The 9,293-nt window shown below is 36.6% G+C and overlaps 1 long non-coding RNA gene across 1 annotated transcript; it reads left to right on the forward strand.

The window, feature by feature from the left end:
- Positions 1-261: 261 nt before the first annotated feature.
- On the forward strand, positions 262-7,170 carry LOC112728609 (uncharacterized). The gene is made up of 4 exons (XR_011874283.1): positions 262-1,269; positions 1,343-1,444; positions 1,525-1,668; positions 6,882-7,170. It is a non-coding gene; the product is annotated as an uncharacterized lncRNA (long non-coding RNA).
- The last annotated feature ends 2,123 nt before the right edge of the window (positions 7,171-9,293 follow it).

A 9,293-nucleotide genomic window follows, 5' to 3' on the forward strand; every position in this document is an offset into this window, starting at 1 on the left:
ATAATAAGGATTTTTATATGATTCGGATTAAATAATTAATATTTTAAATATTAATACTGTTACTTTGGAAAATAAAGGGTTTAATTATATTATTTCTAATTATTTTGATTTGGGCATTTTATGAAAAATAATTTGTAAGATTGATGAGCAAATAGTATTTTTCTATATACAATTAGTGTTGGATTTAATTTGGGTTTCAATTACTACATTATTCCCAATTTTATCTGAAATTACTAAAATGCCCCTAACCCTGGAAACCCTAACCCGACCCGATTTCCCCCAACTGCTGCAGCCCCTCTCTTCTAACAGCAGCAGCAACACTTCCCCTTTCCTCAAACCAATACACTCAGCAACAACAGCAAATCTTCCCCCCTTCCCCCAACAGATCGCAGCACACACGGCTTCCCATTTCCATGAAAGAAAGGAACTGAGGCAGAGAAGGAGAGGGAGATTGAGTTGCGGCTGAGGAGAGGCGGAAGGAGCTCACCGCGTTGCCGTCGCCTCGCCACCGCGCCAACGCGTCCTACCGTCGCCACCATTGCTAGCCGAAGGGAGAAGAAGGATCTGTTCGCGCCGTCACCACGTGGTTGCTGAGCCGTGTCGTCGCTGCCATTGCCAACTGGTCCTTGGAGCCTGAGCCGCGCCTCTGTCACCGAACCAGAGGAGCTCATCCTTGCTGAGTCGCCGCCATCTTGCCTCTGCCGGCGAGCACGAAGAGAGAGGGAGATGGGATTTTGCACAACAGAGAGAGAGGCAGAGCGTGACAGGGGAGACCATCACCGCCTGGGTCGTCGTCTAAGCCCGTCATTGCCAGTCGCGTCGTCGCCGTCTCTGCCCGGTGCCGCCGCAGATGGGTCGTCGGGAACCGCCACTGAAGCCGTGTGGTCGTCATCCTTGCCAACAGCGAGAGAGGAGCAAGATGAATCATTCTGTCTCCATTGTTCTAGTCCGCTGAGAAAGGGAAGATGCTGCCTTTGTACTTCACGCGTCGCCAACGAGCACGGAGAAGAGGAGCTGTGTCCGCGTCAGTGCCGTTTGAGGGGCTGTGCTTGGCCGCCGTTGTACCGCCCTGCTTCACCATGGTTGAGCTCTGTCACTCCCTGCTCTTTGGGCTTGTGATGTTGCGGGAATCACTACAGGAAGAGGAGCAGGCTGAGTCACCGTGATTTGGGCTGCCGGGAGTGATTATGTGACTTTCGGGATCACCGCCGGAGCTCCGGGCTGAGCTTCTGCCACTTGAGACCCTGCTGCCACCGTGTTCCACCGCCAGTAAGATTTTTGAGTTTGGTTTCTGTTCTGTTGGAATTCTGGAAAGGTTGTTAACGCCGCGTGTTTGTTACAGTTACCGTCACCGATGTTTTTGCTCGCGATTGTCACTTGGGGTTACTGACGGAGCCACTGCCGGGTTGATAAGGAGCTGTGGCTGCTTCATTTTGTTATTTCAGTGAGTATTTCGACTTTCGAAAGCCCTGCGTTAGTGCTCTGTTCCATGTAATAAAGTATTTGCGATGTTAATGGTTTTAGGAGTTAGAATCCGATTTGCTTATGCCGCTTGTAGCTGTTTCTGCTTTCGAGAGAGCAAGCCGAGCCGGGTTCTGATTGCCAGTGATTTTGGGCAGAGCGAAAAGAGTTTAGTTGACACGCTTGGGTTAAGTTTTGCTTGCCGAGGTAGGGGCGCTTTCCAAAAACTATGTTTTAAGTATTGGAATTATTACATATGGATACTGTTGTGAGATATTGTGTATTTGGTGATTGTATCTGCCTTATGTGTTATTTGATTGACTCGAGTGATTATGGATGTTGGTTTGGTTGAATTGTTGTGCGGCTTTGTGAAATGTAATGTTTTGAAGTGATTCTTTAAAGATTTGAAATCTGAGTTTAATCCGTTGAGGATTGATTTGATTTAAGTCAATTATTTGATGATGTGAAAAGTCGAATGCACTTTTGAATTCAGCCTGGTTTACTTTAATTGACTTGATCTTGGACAAATGATTTGTTACTGAACCGTTTCTTTAAAGCTTTGGAAATGAGTTAAATCGGTTAATATTGAGTTGATTTTGAAATGGTTTTCTTGAGATATGCCACTGAGGTGACTGTTGGATTTAGCTTGCTTTGAATTGATTTATGGTTTTGAGCTGTTGAAAAGGAATGAGAAACGGTTTAGTTGGGACCCGAACCGGGTGGCAAAAGTCCAAGTTTTAGCGGAGGTGCTGCCGAAATTTCTACAAAATCCTAGTCTTGTTTGAAAAGTTATTTAGAAAGGATTGGATTTGGGAAGTTGTATTATTTGATTTATTAAGAGAATAATTATATTTTCAAGCTTAATTTATTTAGTGAACTTTATGCCTTGAGTTTGACTTATTTAGAAATGAACTATTTTTACCGTTTGAATCACTGAAGGACAGAATGATGCTCTAATATTGATTTCAATATAAAAAGGAGCTTTAGTGATTTCAAAGGAATCTAGACTTTTGATTGAGTAATTAAGTTTGAGGCATTTTGGAAGAGTTAGAAAAATGGGTTCCAAAAAGAAACCTGAAAGTGGTTTGATTCAAATGAATCGGTTCCTTTTTAAATGAGTTGATTTTTGAACCGGGTTGGAACTTGTGATTTTGTATGGTCGGTTTCATAATAAATTCAATTTTATTTACTTGAACCGAGAATCCATGGTTTTAAGAGTTTCAATGAATTTTAAGGAATTGATATAGGTTGACCTTCCCTAAAGACTTGAGATTTTGCCAAGGAACTTTTATTATAAAATCCCATTGTTGGATGGGTGATTTTGAATGTTTCAAAAGGAATCTTTAACTTTCCATGGTTTTGGAAATTTTGGAAAGAGGAATCCGAGAGTGGCTTGTTTTAAAAGGGGAAATTTCCTTGAGTAAAAGTGGCTTATGAGCCTGAGATAGTTTGAGAAATGAGATCTTTAAAGCTAAGGCTAAAAAGAGTTGAAATCTGATTTCAAAGTGAAATGAATTGAGAAAAGTGATTTATGGCTTAATTGCCGATTTTATGAATTTGATGATGTTGAATGGTGGAAGTGCTGTTTTGTTGTAAGCCGGAATGGCTGTGTATGATATAAATATTGGCTGGTTCTGGATTGAACCGAGAGCCGGATGGCTAAGATGGATGTTGATCCATGGCTGAGAATGAAAGCATATATGCTGAGATATTGATAATTGTGATTTGCACTTTCACTATCGGAGATTTGAGTTTCCCTATGTCGTCAGGGTGGCCGGGCACTGTGAAATTCCCGGACGAGCTCACCCCCATAAATATTCACCAGTGAGGGTGATGGATATGGATCATGATTATGATCAAGCTTATATTGAGTATAACTCGAGTTGGGGAGACACGACAGAGGGGCAGTCCAATGGTTAGCTACCAGGACTTGTCGGGTTGGCTCTATAACCGACAGATGATATCATCAGCCACTAGGGACAGGCATGCATCATATACATCTATGTGATATTGTTTGTGTGTGCATATAATACTTGGTTTGCCTATGTGATTAATTGCTAATTGTCCTACTTGCAATACCTGTTTGTTTGTGCTTGAACTTCCTATCTGTGTTTGCATCTGGGACTCTGTTGGTGTGTGGTGATTTGTTGTTAGATTGGATTGTTTGGGCCTAGAGCCGTGGTTGAATTGAAATGGACTTATGGTTGGCTTTTTCGGTTTTGTGTTTCTGGTTTGGAAAAATATGAAAGGCTATTTTGGTTCAGCATAGATAAACCTTTTTGAAAGGCTTTTGATGTTTTTGAGAATTGAACGGTTCCTCTTTCAGAAAAAGATTTCCGACTTTACTTCTATTATAAATCGTTGTTTTTAAAAAAGAGGCATAAGACGGGTATTAATCACTGGTATGGTTTATCCTCACATATCCTATTACAGTAATTCCCAAAAACCCTCTACTGAGAACCCTTTCGAGGATGATGTTCTCATCCCCCTACATTTTCCCCTTTCAAGATATGGGCGCAGAAGTCGCGAGAAGTTTATTTAGTTGTTGTTGAGATGCTCTGTATTGCTTTAGTATATTTTTGTTCCCTCGCCTTTATCTTGATACATTCTGTAAGAGGGATAGGAATTGTATTGGGTAATGTCTGTAGTATTATATATATATATATATATATATATATATATATATATATATATATATATATAGATGTACTCTTTATGAGTTTTGTAAGTTGTATGGTATTTATGGATGTATGTTATCGGATGAAAGTATTTTTGGGAGCGGTATTGCGGTTTAAAATTTCAAACAGGCTCATATTTTAGTATTAAATTGTATAAGTGTCGTCGTAATGTCTGAGCTATCAGAGTTGCGCAGCCGGAAGCGTGAGCTTTGGTAGTTAGGGTGTTACAACTTTTGTTTGGACATTAGTGTGTGACCAATACATATTTTGACTAGGGGTGTGCATGCCCGGTCTGGGCCGAAGACCCGGTCCGACTCTGAACACTTTAGGGGCTAATTTGGTGTGATTTTATCGAGTTTAGGACTGGGTAAGGGTCTCAAAAATAGATCCGGTCATTATTTTGGGTCGGGTCCGGGCCATGGCTCGGGTCACCCGAAATCGGCCCGGTGGCCTAGTCATCATACATAATTAATATTTTGTGTATTAGTGATGGATGATGGCTATTCTTATGTGGAATTTAAGTATTGTAAACCTTAATATTTTGTGTTATTAGTTATTATAAGACTATAAGTTAATGTTTTATGTTTAAAATGCATAAGATTTTAGACTAATTAATGCATAATATTGTGTTATTTGTATTGATTTAAATATTTAGTGTTATTAGACAATATTAGTATTGATTATGGTTATGCTTTAATTTTAGAGAAAAGTTGGTTCTTGTTATATTTTTCTAAGTGAATTTTACCATGTCAAATAGTGGTTGGAGTCTTGAAAATTTGGATATTTTCACATGCTAGTTTATAAGAAGGTATCAAGGTAATGTAATGTTAACGGCCCGGTTTTCACCCAGTTTTTACCTGATATAATCGTGGCTCGAAAGTGTATAGGTTTCATGTAAGGCCCACATCGGTTGGAGAAGGGAACGAAGCATGCCTTATAAGGGTGTGGATACCTCCCCCTAGCATGACGCGTTTTGACGAGTGAGTGTGGGGGCTTCGGCTAGCATCCCTATCGTCAAAGGCAAAACCGTGAGGCCTTGTGTGCCAAAGCGGATAATATCGTGCTAGCGGGTGGTCTGGGCTTTTACAGATGGTATCAGAGCCGGAACCCGGATTGATGTGCCAGCGAGGGCGCTGGGCTCCCTTAGGGGGTGGATTGTAAGGCCCACATCGGTTGGAGAAGGGAAAGAAGCATGCCTTATAAGGGTGTTGATACCTCCCCCTAGCATGACGCGTTTTGACGAGTGAGTGTGGGGGCTTCGGCTAGCATCCCTATCGTCAAAGGCAAAACCGTGAGGCCTTGTGTGCCAAAGCGGATAATATCGTGCTAGCGGGTGGTCTGGGCTTTTACAGATGGTATCAGAGCCGGAACCCGGATTGATGTGCCAGCGAGGGCGCTGGGCTCCCTTAGGGGGTGGATTGTAAGGCCCACATCGGTTGGAGAAGGGAAAGAAGCATGCCTTATAAGGGTGTGGATACCTCCCCCTAGCATGACGCGTTTTGACGAGTGAGTGTGGGGGCTTCGGCTAGCATCCCTATCGTCAAAGGCAAAACCGTGAGGCCTTGTGTGCCAAAGCGGATAATATCGTGCTAGCGGGTGGTCTGAGCTGTTACATTTCATCCGGTCTAGGGTCGGGTTCGGATCTAATAAAGGCCAGGTATATATTTCGGGTCGAGTCTAGGTCACATCAAACCCGGTTTCACCCGGCCCATACATACCCCTAATTTTGACAATTTAAATTCTAATTTCATGTTAAAATTACTATTGTATAGCCAGTTATTAGTCGTAATTAGTGTTTTAACCAAAAAAAAACTGACTCTAACTTTATGTTAAAATTAAATTACTCCTGCATTGTAAATTAATTGTTGATTAGTGTTTTGATAAAAAATAAAATACTCTAATATTATGTTAGGATCACTCTTGCTATTCCAAATAGTGATTTATAAGTATTTTGCAAGAAGTTATATTTTAATTTTATGTTAAGATCACTCTTATACTGCAAGTTAAATTGTTCAGTGTTTTAACAAAAATCTTATTTTAAAATGACAAGTTGAACTCAGCACGTGTGAACTAATTAACTTAGTCATACTCAAAATGAATATTTGGCATCATACAGATTTGTTCTTCTTCTTAATTTACTATTTATGATTTGTTCTTCTTCTTAATTTACTATTTTTCTCAATAGCATGTTCCACCTATTTTTTTCTTAATTTTTTTCCTGACTAATTTTGACAATTCAAGTAATAAAGCATTTTTTCTATACAAAAGTTTAAAACTAGTTTTATTAAAATATATTTTAAATTATTTTTAAGCATTTGCAAAGATTTATACATGTCATGAATTCACATTTTTATATAAAAAAAAATTAATTCGTTCGTTATAACTCGACTCATTAAGATGACATACAAATTTAAAATAATAGAAAAATATATTTCTTTAAATAAACTAATGAGTCAATTATAAGAATTGGCATTTGGAACCTCTTTATTTTAATTTGGATTTATATAGCATGACATGATAATATATATATATATATATATATATATATATATATAACTTTATAAAAAAAAGAAAAAGACAGATAGGTCCTGATTTTTTAACTTTTTGACAAATATATTTTTAACAAAATTTAAATACAAAAAAGTCCCTGATTTTAACAAACGGAGGACAATTTAGTCCTTCCGTCTATTTGCCTCTCATACACCAAACGGAACTGGCTGACGTGGCTGAAACGGTGTCCAGGTGTCCGTTACGGTGCCACGCTGGAAGGGGAATAAAGTTCGAAGGACAAATAAGTCCTTGACGTCATTTTGCAAATAAAGTTCGAAGGACAAATAGGTCCTTGAGAATTTTTTTTTTCATTATACTTCTATTATACTTCTATTATGAGAATTTAGTTTATAAAATTATGTTTGTATTTTGAAATCTAGTTAAGTTGTTGTATTCTGCAATTTAAATTATTTGTATTAAAATTGTAGAAATTGAGCTTGTTCTGTTTCTACTTTTTTTCTTAAATTGCATTAGTTCAGTTTTAGTGTATTTGTGTATTATATTAGAATTTGTTAAATTGCATTAGTTCAGTTTTCATCATACCAGTGGCATTAGTTAGCATCAATTCATTTATGCATCAAGTTAGCATTAGTTCATTTGTGCATCATTCATGTATTAAGTTAGCATTAGTATATTTGTGTATTATATTAGAACTAGTATTTTTATTCATAATAACATTACGAGAATAATTTTTTTTTAAAATTATAGTTCACTTTGTTCTAACAGTATAAATTATGCATGACACATAAGATTTATAAAATCAAACTACTTTTACAAAAAAGTCGTAAGTTGACAAAAGTTTTTGACTAAGAAGACCAAGATATCTGCAGATAAAATTAAATAATAAGACTTTTAGTTATTATTTTTATATGAAAAAGTCTAATTTTTTATTAATAATTAATTTTAACATTCGTTATCTAAAATTTAAAATAATTTAATGTGTATACTTTTACATTTAAAATATTTTAATTGTAAAAAATATCTAATAACATATTTTGATTTGTAAAATTACTAATATAAAATATAATTATATATAGAGTAAAAATTGTAGAGAGAAATATAAAAATGGAGAGAGGTAGATGAGAGAATTTAGAAAAGGAGTTTATTAATTTTGAAAAAAAAATTCTGAAGGACCTATTTGTCCTTCGAACTTTATTTGTAAAATGACGTCAATGACTTATTTTTCCTTCGAACTTTATTCTCCTTCCAACGTGGCACCGTAACGGACACCTGGACACCGTTTCAGCCACGTCAGCCAGTTCCGTTTGGTGTATGAGAGGCAAATAGACGGAAGGACTAAATTGTCCTCCGTTTATTAAAGTCAAGGACTTTTTTGTATTTAAATTTTGTTAGGAATGTATTTGTCAAAAAGTTGAAAAGTCAGGACATATCTGTTTTTTTTTAAAAAAAAAGTATCACGTGATAGAGCTCTTGAAATTACCAAAAAAGAACCACAGCTATACCTCACTCTTACTCAGCATATTATTATATAACTCATGATGAAGAAATGAAGTAATGAACAATATAAGATAATCCATATTGCTATTTGAAAATACAAGCTAAGAGGGAAAAGAAAAATAGTTACAAGAACGTTTTAATTTCAATTCCAATTAGACTCCATTTATCATAGAACAATCTTATTAGCTTTTAGGCGCACTCTACTACTATTTCTCTTTTCTTCTTCAATTCTTATTAGTAGTAGTGTCAATGGCTACACCACAATATCTCATATCTTCATCTATGCAATTTGTTCTCAAGAGAAATATCAACGAAATACACCCTTTGAACCAAACCTAAATTCCTTATTATCTTCAATTGTTACTTCCTCTTCAAATGTTTCTTACAATATCTTTTCCATTGGCAGAACCTCATCATCAACACCCTTATTAGAAGGTTCCATATATGGATTGTACCAATGTAGGGGTGATTTGGACCCAATTGAATGCTCAAAATGTGTTCAAAATTTAGTTAACCAAATACGACTAATTTGTCCATATTCACTTTGTGCTTCTTTGCAACTTGAAGGGTGTTACATAAGATATGAACATTTTGATTTCTTAGGGAAACTTGACACAAGTCTTAGGTACAAGAAATATAACAAAAATGTTGTGAGCAATGATGTTGAGTTCTTTAGGCGAAGGGATGATGTTCTTGGTGATTTACAAGCAAGAGGAAATAGTGATTTTAGAGTTAGTAATCCACAAATATTTTATTTGTACTCAAATATATAAGTATATTATTTTTTTTTATATTTGTTGCTATTTTTTATGTATAAATTTCATATCTTATTAGGTATTATATTCATGAATACTCTTGTTTTTGTATTTGTGTAACATATTATTAGGTATGCTCAGTGTGTGGGGATCTAAGTGCTGAAAATTACAACTCATGCATGGCAGAAGCAGTGATAAAGGTGAAGAATTTTTGTGGATCAGCGGTATTAGGTGATGTTTTCTTGGGACAATGTTATGCAAGGTGTTGGGAATCTGGCCACTACAACGATGATGAACAAGGTTTGTTTAGAATTGCTTTGATTTGTATTTTTATTTTATTATTAATATTTTTGTTTTGAAAATTTTGTGAAAGAAGAAGTGAAAATAAGGG

This window comes from Arachis hypogaea, chromosome 2, assembly GCF_003086295.3.
Source record: "Arachis hypogaea cultivar Tifrunner chromosome 2, arahy.Tifrunner.gnm2.J5K5, whole genome shotgun sequence".
NCBI classification, from domain to species: Eukaryota; Viridiplantae; Streptophyta; class Magnoliopsida; order Fabales; family Fabaceae; genus Arachis; species Arachis hypogaea.